The 9020-nt window shown below is 45.8% G+C and overlaps 1 pseudogene; it reads left to right on the plus strand.

Moving 5' to 3' along the window:
- The first annotated feature begins 4423 nt into the window (after positions 1 to 4423).
- Positions 4424 to 7040, plus strand: LOC146184435 (uncharacterized; annotated as a pseudogene).
- Positions 7041 to 9020: the final 1980 nt, after the last annotated feature.

Below are 9020 nucleotides of genomic sequence, written 5' to 3' on the forward strand. Positions count from 1 at the left end.
TCGCTGCTGCCAAAGCTTCACGCGCATCGCCTTATACACTTTTTTCGCTTATATAAAATACAAAATTTCTTTCTGAGTTTTAGTTGTTTGTTCGCTGTCGCTGCTGCCAAAGATCAGCTGAAATTGTGCCTACCGTATTGCAGTGCGCCTTCTTGTTATGACTTTTCTTTTTGTGTTGAGTGATTGTTGGGCAACTGTAGATGCTGAATGAACCTTATCGGCTTACTGATGAGATAGTAGGAAAACGCATGCTAAGAATGCGGACAGCACGGTTAGACGTTGTGGAGCTCAAGAAAAATACGCAGCCTTGAATCTAGCGTGAATTGTTTAAATGATTCGGTGAATGAGCTGAACATTAAAACGGCTACTCTGGGTAATAAAAACAAGGCCCTCAGGACTGAAAACAATAACCTGTCTCGGAAAGTCTACGACCTATAGCAGTACTTGAGAATGAATAATGTGCAGATCAGGAGAGTTTCCTGCACTCAAGAGGAAGACTGCATTGCTGTTATACAGGCCACTGACAACCAAATTGGATGCTCTTCCTCACCCCTGATTTCAATATTGTGCATCGTGTCTAAACTAAGAATAAAGGCAGGGAAAATATTCTTGCTGGCTTTTGTTCGCGCGCAAAAAAGACCGAGTTCATTGGGAAGGTGCGGAACGCAAGGCTCTGTGGGAATGACAACGGCTTCTCAGCCAACACTAACAGCCCCATATTTTTTAATGACAACCTCACTCTAAGGAACAAGCTGCCTTCTGCCACAGTCTTGGCTCTAACGAAGGCATATAAATGGCAGTACTTTAGGGTAGATAATTGCCAAATAAAGACAAGGAAGGCTCCTGATGGTGGTGATGTTAAAATGTCGGAAGATTCGCATCTGTCGCAGATGAATCCAACTTTTTGTCTTTTTAGTAGATAGCCCCTGTGTCGTCTTAGCTCACAGCAGCTGAGGTAAAACGTTGCTTGTCATCTACCACCCGTTCTTTTTTCATTTCAACTCCAGTAGCATTCCCAAAACTTGAAACATTTCCAACACCTTTTTTCCCAATTAGGCAAGTCATTTTGGTTTATTTCCGCCTTAGATGATGATCGCAGAGGCCTATATTGTTTCGGATCTTGTTCTTCGGAATACTCTCACAGACAGTTGAACCGCCATTAAGGAACGGCGAGTTTTGTGTCATCTAACATCACGTTTAAACGTAGACAGGAACTTGAACTTAAAACTGCAATTGTGAATCGGTCTGTTTAGAATTTGATTCCTCTGTTAAGAATATTGACGACAAAACTGTCTTTGTAGGCTGTATTTATAGGTCACCAGCCTCTTCAATTTCTGAGTTTTGCAATGCTCTCAAGTATATCTTGAAAGTGTCATTTCAAACAAACAATTCAGTTTGGTTTGGTTTGTGGGATTTTAATGTCCCAAAGCTACTCAGGCTATTAGAGACGCCGTAGTGGAGGACTCCGGAAATTTCAAGCAGCCGAGGTTCTTTATTGTGCACTGACATCGCACTGCACACGGGCACCTTGCTTTTCGCAGTTATTGAAAAGCGGCCGCCGAGGCGTCGATTCGATCCCACGTCCTTGGGCACAGTTGTCGAGCGCCGTAACCACTACGCCACAACGGCGGGGCAGAGAATTCAGTAATATGAGTGATATCAATATTATCCTTAATAACACAACGTCCTGCTTTTATAATATTTATTTAAGTAGTTTTCTGTTTTGGCTATGAATGCATGATAACTTTGCACACACAGCAGTCCAGCCACGCTTATAGACCACTTATTATCTATATTTGCTAGTCCATCAGAAGTAGGTGTGATATCAATGACCACCATTCCATCTGTTTAATTTTGACTACCGTGATCAGTCTAATACTCCCATTACTCTCATTGAAACACCCACAAGAAGGTTTTGCATTGTCTTTTACAACGCTGCTATTGTATTATCAGTCACATTCTCGCAAAGAAAAATGTAAACAAAGGTTAGCATCATCGCAGAATTCATGGCTAACTCATAAGTTGCTGAACTCTAAGCGCACTAAAGAAATTCTTTATAAGAAAACAAAAACAACCCTTCAACCCAAGATTGCTAGCAAGATACAAAGAATTGGTAGCGTTTTTTCAGCACAATTGAAAACAGCGAAAATAAAGTACTTTGATTATAAGACACTGAGCTGCGGAATCAATCTCTGAAAAAAAAAAGACAGATACTCATCGCTTTCTTAAATCACTTTAAGAAGCATACGATTACGAATATTATCGGCGACGACAAGGATTATTTCATCCCATCTGAGATTGCTTATGCCTTTAGCAACTTTTTCCTGAGTACGGATAATGATACCACATCTCGCTATTCGCATCCACCTAATCGCCTTCCGCCTTCGTTTTTCTTATTTCCAACTACACCTGAAAAGTTTTTTCTGTTATTAACAGACTCAAATAACAAGTGCTGGCTCGGATAACTTTCACCCCAGTTACAATAAACTAATTACAAACATCACTTCCCATGTTCTAGCCACAGTCATTATTTGATGTTTAGAAAAGACGATTTTCCCCGCGAACAGATGCATGATAAGATAGCGCCAGTTTTAAATTGGTGACTGCACCTCAATGAAGAATAGACCAATTTTTGTGCTACCAGTTTTTGTAAAATAATTAAAAATCTAATTATAAAGTACCTAGCAAAATATCTTGACAAGTTTAATATATTTTCTCTCTGTGCGGCTTCCGCAGCGGGTACTCTACTGCTATAGCACTTGTTTTTTTTTGACAGAGCAACTTAAGAAATCGCTTGACAATACAAAACCTGCTTGCTCTGTGTTGATAAACGCATCTGAAGTTTCTGACTCGCTTAATGACGCAATTTGGTTTCTTAAACTTGAAACAATTGGAATTACAGGCCCACCTTTATAATTACGTCGTCATTACTTAGTGTATAGAAATCAGGTTGTTAGCATTGCAGGCAATTAGTGAAAACTACAACTGATATAGGTGTCCTGCAAAGTCCCCATCTTAGGACTGCTTCTATTTTTACTTTGTAATGATGACCTGCCTGACTGTCCTAAACCACAAATTCTATATGCACTTGACACCACGATCCTAAGCTCTCACAATTGTATTACTTTGCTAGTTAGCAAATTTAACCATGGCCTTGCAAACGTTATGGCCTGGTTCAAGCTAAATCATAGACAGGTCAATCATACTGAGACAAAATGGATGTTCTTTACTTCGCTTTCGTGTCAGCCTAGTCTTATCCATTTCATTTCAATTAATCAGCATGCAGTTTATACCAGCAATTGCTGCACATTTTTAGGAGATAAATTCGAGTTCAGTCTAAAATTTCATACAAATAATTGCTTATAGATTTCGAGTTCTTGTCAAACCCTGCAGATTCTTTCCTATATCTACTCTTACTTCATTGTATCATGCATTCATTCATTCCCGCATTAACTATGGCAGTGCTCATGGGGCAAAATGTACAAAACAATTATCGTCGTTACAATCTTTACAGAATCAAGCAGTTTGGATTGCCACTTTTAATTCACATAGCTTTAATGCAACGCACTTATTACTATGACAATCATATTTGAATGGTCAATGAAATCATAAAATATACTTTAGGTGTTTTTCTATTTACGTTGATAAGCAATCTAACTCCTTTCGCTTTCATTTTTAATAAAGTCCTCATCAATATGAACAGAACAAGATTTGCACAAAATCTTAACTTAGTTTTACCTAATGTGCATATTAATTATGGAAGGCAAACAATACATTTTACATTGTTCTTTGAAACACACAACCAGCCTTAAAACTGCAGGATAGCTGCAGGTTTAATTCAGAACTTGAGAATTTTTCACGCTCACCGAACTCATACCGACCAAGCAAAGAAAAAACAGCATCTTCGTTTTGGTCTACAGTAAGCCATCGCGGAGACTGCAGAGCCATTCTTGACAAGGCAAGCACGACGGCCGGCCAGAGCACGCTGATCGCATGCGGCGACTTTAATGCGATGGATCCGGCGTGGGGCTACGTCAAGAGTAATGCGAAAGGCAGAAACCTATCCCAAGACGAGGCGGAACTCGATTATACTCTCATAACCGACCCGGCTTACCCAACGAGAATTGGCAACTCCGTGTTCCGAGATACCAGCCCCGACCTCACTTCCGTCAGGAACAACGAACCTATCACGTTCACGTGGAGGAACACGGGGGTGGACCTCGGATGCGACCACATGATCGTGGAAATCTTCATACCGGAGCAGAGCAGTACGAACGTCAGGAAACATACTTGGATCGATTGGACCACTTTCAGAGATAACAGAAATCAGAAGGCGGAAGAGACCGAAATCGACAACATCGACGCGTGGACAAACAAGATCCTCCAAGATGTTCGAAACTCAACCAAGGACATAATAGCAGACCTCGAAACGAAAAGAATGGATAGCCGACTGGCCCACCTTATCGAGGCCATGCAGTCCATTCTCAACAGATGGAAAAAACAACGCCTTAATCGTAAGCTACAAAAGAAAGTCGCAGAACTCAACAGAGCAATCGAGGACCACTGTCACACGCTATGTGCGCAACAGGGGAACGCGATATGCAACGCTTCCGACGGCCAGATGCACAACGGGAAAAGATGGAACTTGCTGAAGCATCTGCTCGATGAAACCAAGAATAAGTCACACCAAAGGGACCAACTGGCGAAACTCATCCATCGAGAAGTCACTAAACACGGCGCCGATAAGGTGACGAAACGCATCAGCGACAGATACCTGCCAACTACGTCCACGGTGTGCCACGGGCCGTATTGGGGGCTGCCCAACGCCCGTCTCGACAGAGATATAGACGTAGAAGAAGTTCGCAGCGGGTACTCTACTGCTATAGCACTTGTTTTTTTGACAGAGCAACTTTTTTTGACAGAGGGCTGGACCGGGCTGGGCAAGGCGCCTAAGAACCTCAACAACAAATCCATAGAAAGCCTAACGAGCTATTACAACAAATGCTGGAAAACGGGAACGCTGCCGACGCAGTGGAAGAATGCCAAGATCATCCTGATCCCCAAGCCGGGCAAGCCATCCGACACAGATAACCTCTGAACCATATCGCTCACATCTTGCGTGGGCAAGGTGTTGAAGCACGTCCTGCTCAACACGTGGCAAGAATACCTCGATAAAAAAGATCTCTACTCGGAAACGATTATTGGCTTCAGGCAGCATCTAAGTACCCAAAACGCCATGATACAACTCAAGCACCAGATCATCGACGGCAACACCGGCGACAACAAAGCAGTACTGGGACTCGACCTGCAGAGCGCGTTCGACGAGGGGAAGTACTCGGCGATCCTATCCAGGGTCTCGAAACTCAACATGGGAGAGAGATCATACAATTACATCAAAGACTTCCTCACGGACAGAACGGCCGAGCTCAGAGCGGGGGACCTCCAAGCACAGGAGAAGAAGCTGGGAAGTACAGGCACACCTCAGGGATCGGTCATCTCGCCGGTGCTTTTCAATTTCGTGATGATAGGAGTGGCCGAAAGGCTCAGGAACGTCAAGGAAGTCCGACATACGATATACGCGGACGACATAACGCTGTGGGTGGAAGGGGGCAGCGATGCCCACATCGAATCCACCCTACAGGCGGCCGTTGATGCGATCGAAGACCAACTCGACGGAACGGGGCTCAGATGCTCGCCGAGCAAGTCGGAGCTCCTCGTCTACCCGCCCGTCAAGCACCGCAAACCGGAGAGCAGCCCGAGAGAGTACGAGGCAATCAAAGTTAAGACCAGAGAGGGAAACGCGATCCCAAGAGTCAACAAGATCAGAGTTTTGGGAATGACGATCGAGACGCACGGCAGAAACGGCAAGATCGTCACCCAGCTCATTGCGAAAGCGGCGAACGCCATGAGGCTACTCAAAGGAGTCACGAACAGGAAAAGTGGAATGAGGGAAGAGAGCCTGATCAGACTGATCCACTCGTTCGTCATATGCCACGTAGCGTACGTGGTGGCCTCCCACAAGTGGAAGAAGATCGAGAGAAACAAGATAGATAAACTCATCCGCAGAGCCTACAAGACGGCACTGGGACTGTTCGAAACAACGAGCACCAAACGCCTCCTGCGGCTGGAGGTGCACAACACGCTGGAGGAGACTGCGGAGGCCCAACGCGCCGCACAACTCGAAAGACTGTCTACGACCAAGGCCGGCCAGAAAATCCAGGACAACCTGGGAATTGGATATCAAGGCAGAGAGCACACGCAGCTCCCCGTCCCCGATGAAATCAGGAGCAACATCAGAGTGGACTTGGTACCGAAGAATATGCACCCGGAGTATAATACAAGGAGGAGAGCAGCGAGAGCCAAGGCGCTGATAGACCAGCATGCGGCCGACACACACGCACGCTACGTTGAGGCGGCTGAGTACGCCAAGAAACACGGCTTCACGACGGTCGTTGTCGACGCGACCGGCACCGTTCGCACGACCGCCAGCACCAGATGCACCAAGGCAGAGCAAGCGGAGGAGATGGTCATCGCCCTGGCCCGGCGCACGCGGGCGAGGCATCAGACCGCAACGCCAACCACAACGAAACGGCACACGCCGAGGAGCGCGCTAACGGACCGCGCCTCGGTCGAAACAACCAAGGCGTTCCGCCTAGCCCGCAGAACTCTTCCACCCCCTTGCTCGGGGCTCAGTCGAGAGCAAGCCGTTTTGTTCAGACAGCTACAGACGGGCTCACTCCCCAGCCCGTTGCTGATGCACAGAATGTATGCCGAGACGCACCCGACAGACAAATGCAGAGTCTGCGGAACGGGGACGGCCGGCTTCGCACACATTCTGTGGAATTGCAACAAGTACCAGGAAGAGGCTATGTCTGGGAGGATCCCGCCGCGACTGGAAGCAGCCGCAGGGAACTACAATCAAAAGGATCAACTCGGCCGTCCAGCAGGTTATCAAGGCGCTGGCCCGGCAGGGAACCAGCGAGCCGGCCACGGCGAGCGGGGACCCAGGCCGCGCGGCCGGTGCCCAGAGGACGACATAGGCCCCGTCCGGAGCGCACGCGCGCGAGCGCGCGTTCTACTGCAGGTAACAAATAAACGTTTTAACAATCCAATCAATAAAAACGCATTATATTGTTACATATCTCCTCAACCTTGAAGAAGACGATCATGAAGAACAGTGAAACAGAAGGAAGACGAAGCTGTAGCAACGGTCGTTGGTGCTAACTGAAGGTTGGTGCTCGAAGGAAAAGTCACGCGTAATCAGCTGTTGTATTTCTTGCCCCGCATCATCCTGGTGGGGGCGATTAAAGATCCCCAAGCCCACCGAATAGCTTATTTACGCTGCGAAAAGCTGGATTTGTGCAGTTGCCGCCACCAACCTGGGCTCACGATGACGCAAAAAACGACCACTATAGCCTGCGAGGCAGCCCCTACCATCGCAGCAACAACGGCCCAGCCAGTTGTACTCAGGAAGATCCGCTCTCTCCCAGCTTTAATGGCGAAGACAAGCCAGACGTTGAAGATTGGCTGGATGAGTACGAGTGATGTAGCAGGAGAAACCACTGGGTGCTAGCGAACATAATTTTCTATTTACGGGAACAGCTCACACGTGGTTCCAAAATGACGAAGACCTAGTGACCTCGGAAATCTGTAAACAAAAGCTTCAGGACATGTTCGGGAAGCTGATTGGGCAGGCGCTGGCAGCAAAAGCAAACATTCTACTCGCACCCAATCCCCCACTGAGTCCCACCTTGCCTATATTCAAGACGTGCTGTCGTTACGCCGCAAGGTGAACAGCTCCATGACGTTAAGTGGCAAGGTAGGGCACATAGTAGGCAGGGCATAGGGTATCACAGATTATGCGTTCGACATCCTCTTCGGCGCGGATTGCTCTACCGTCGATTCGGTATTTGAAGTGTGTGAAAAATACAAGCAGGCTAAACAGCACATCTCGGACGTCGTTTTCAGCGCCTTCCAAACACGGCGGCTACATAATCCTGCTATGACCTGGCGTCTTTGCAACAGCCTTCTCACCCAGAAAACATGGCTCGGATCGTCTAGAGAGAAATCGCGAACTTGGCTTCTGCACCCCTCACATCTTCGCTGCCCGACACCGTAGCCATGATACAGGCTGTTTGCAAGGAACTTAATAATAATAATAATAATAACTTTATTTCACCACCACAAAGTACACGGTGGCAGGATGCCTACAGTAAAAGCTGCCTCTTGGGCAGCTTGACAAGGCCACAGGCACCCAGCCGTTTACTTTGGCACTAAAAATAGTACACAATATTTAGAAAAACGACAATACATGTATCACAGAAAACTACATGAGCACATGACAAGTATTCGTCACAAAAACAAAAATAAAACCACATGCATAAATATTCACATGCAAAATAAAATCACCATGTAGAATTTTTACTTTCATAATGGAGTGTCGCTCAGTAGGAAATATTCAAGCAGTTTTTGTTTGAGGTATGTTCAAGTGGGATATTATTGAAATGAAGGGAATTCAGGTGACGTGGCAGCGTATTTTCCAGTGTTTGACAGCCGTATGTTGTTCTGTATGTTATAATACTCCACTTACCGATGTTTCTCGTTTCGTAGACTTTGTAGCTGAGTTCAGTTTTAGCCAGTTTATGAAAAAAAGACGTGTTATTAGAAATCTCGCGTTTTAAAGCGCGGCATAAATGAATGTTATACTGTTTAGGAATCGAAAGTATTTTATGCTTAGAAAAAAGCTCTAGTGTGTGGTAAGCTCTAGGGACATTTTCAAGTATTCTTAAAAAGCTTTTTTGTAAGATATGCAACTTTCTTAAGTTTTCTTCTGATGTTTTACCCCAAACTAAACTGCAGTAGCTGAGGCGAGAATGAAATAAAGAATGATAAATTGCGAGCATTGCTTTTGAAGGCAAGATGTGACGATGGCGATATAGCAATCCAATTATCTGCGAGAGTTTGTTTACAATAAAATAGATGTGATCATCCCATGTCATTTTTCCATTGAATACCACGCC

This window comes from Amblyomma maculatum, chromosome 7 (assembly GCF_055883805.1).
Source record: "Amblyomma maculatum isolate TAMU_Amacu chromosome 7, ASM5588380v1, whole genome shotgun sequence".
NCBI lineage: Eukaryota > Metazoa > Arthropoda > Arachnida > Ixodida > Ixodidae > Amblyomma > Amblyomma maculatum.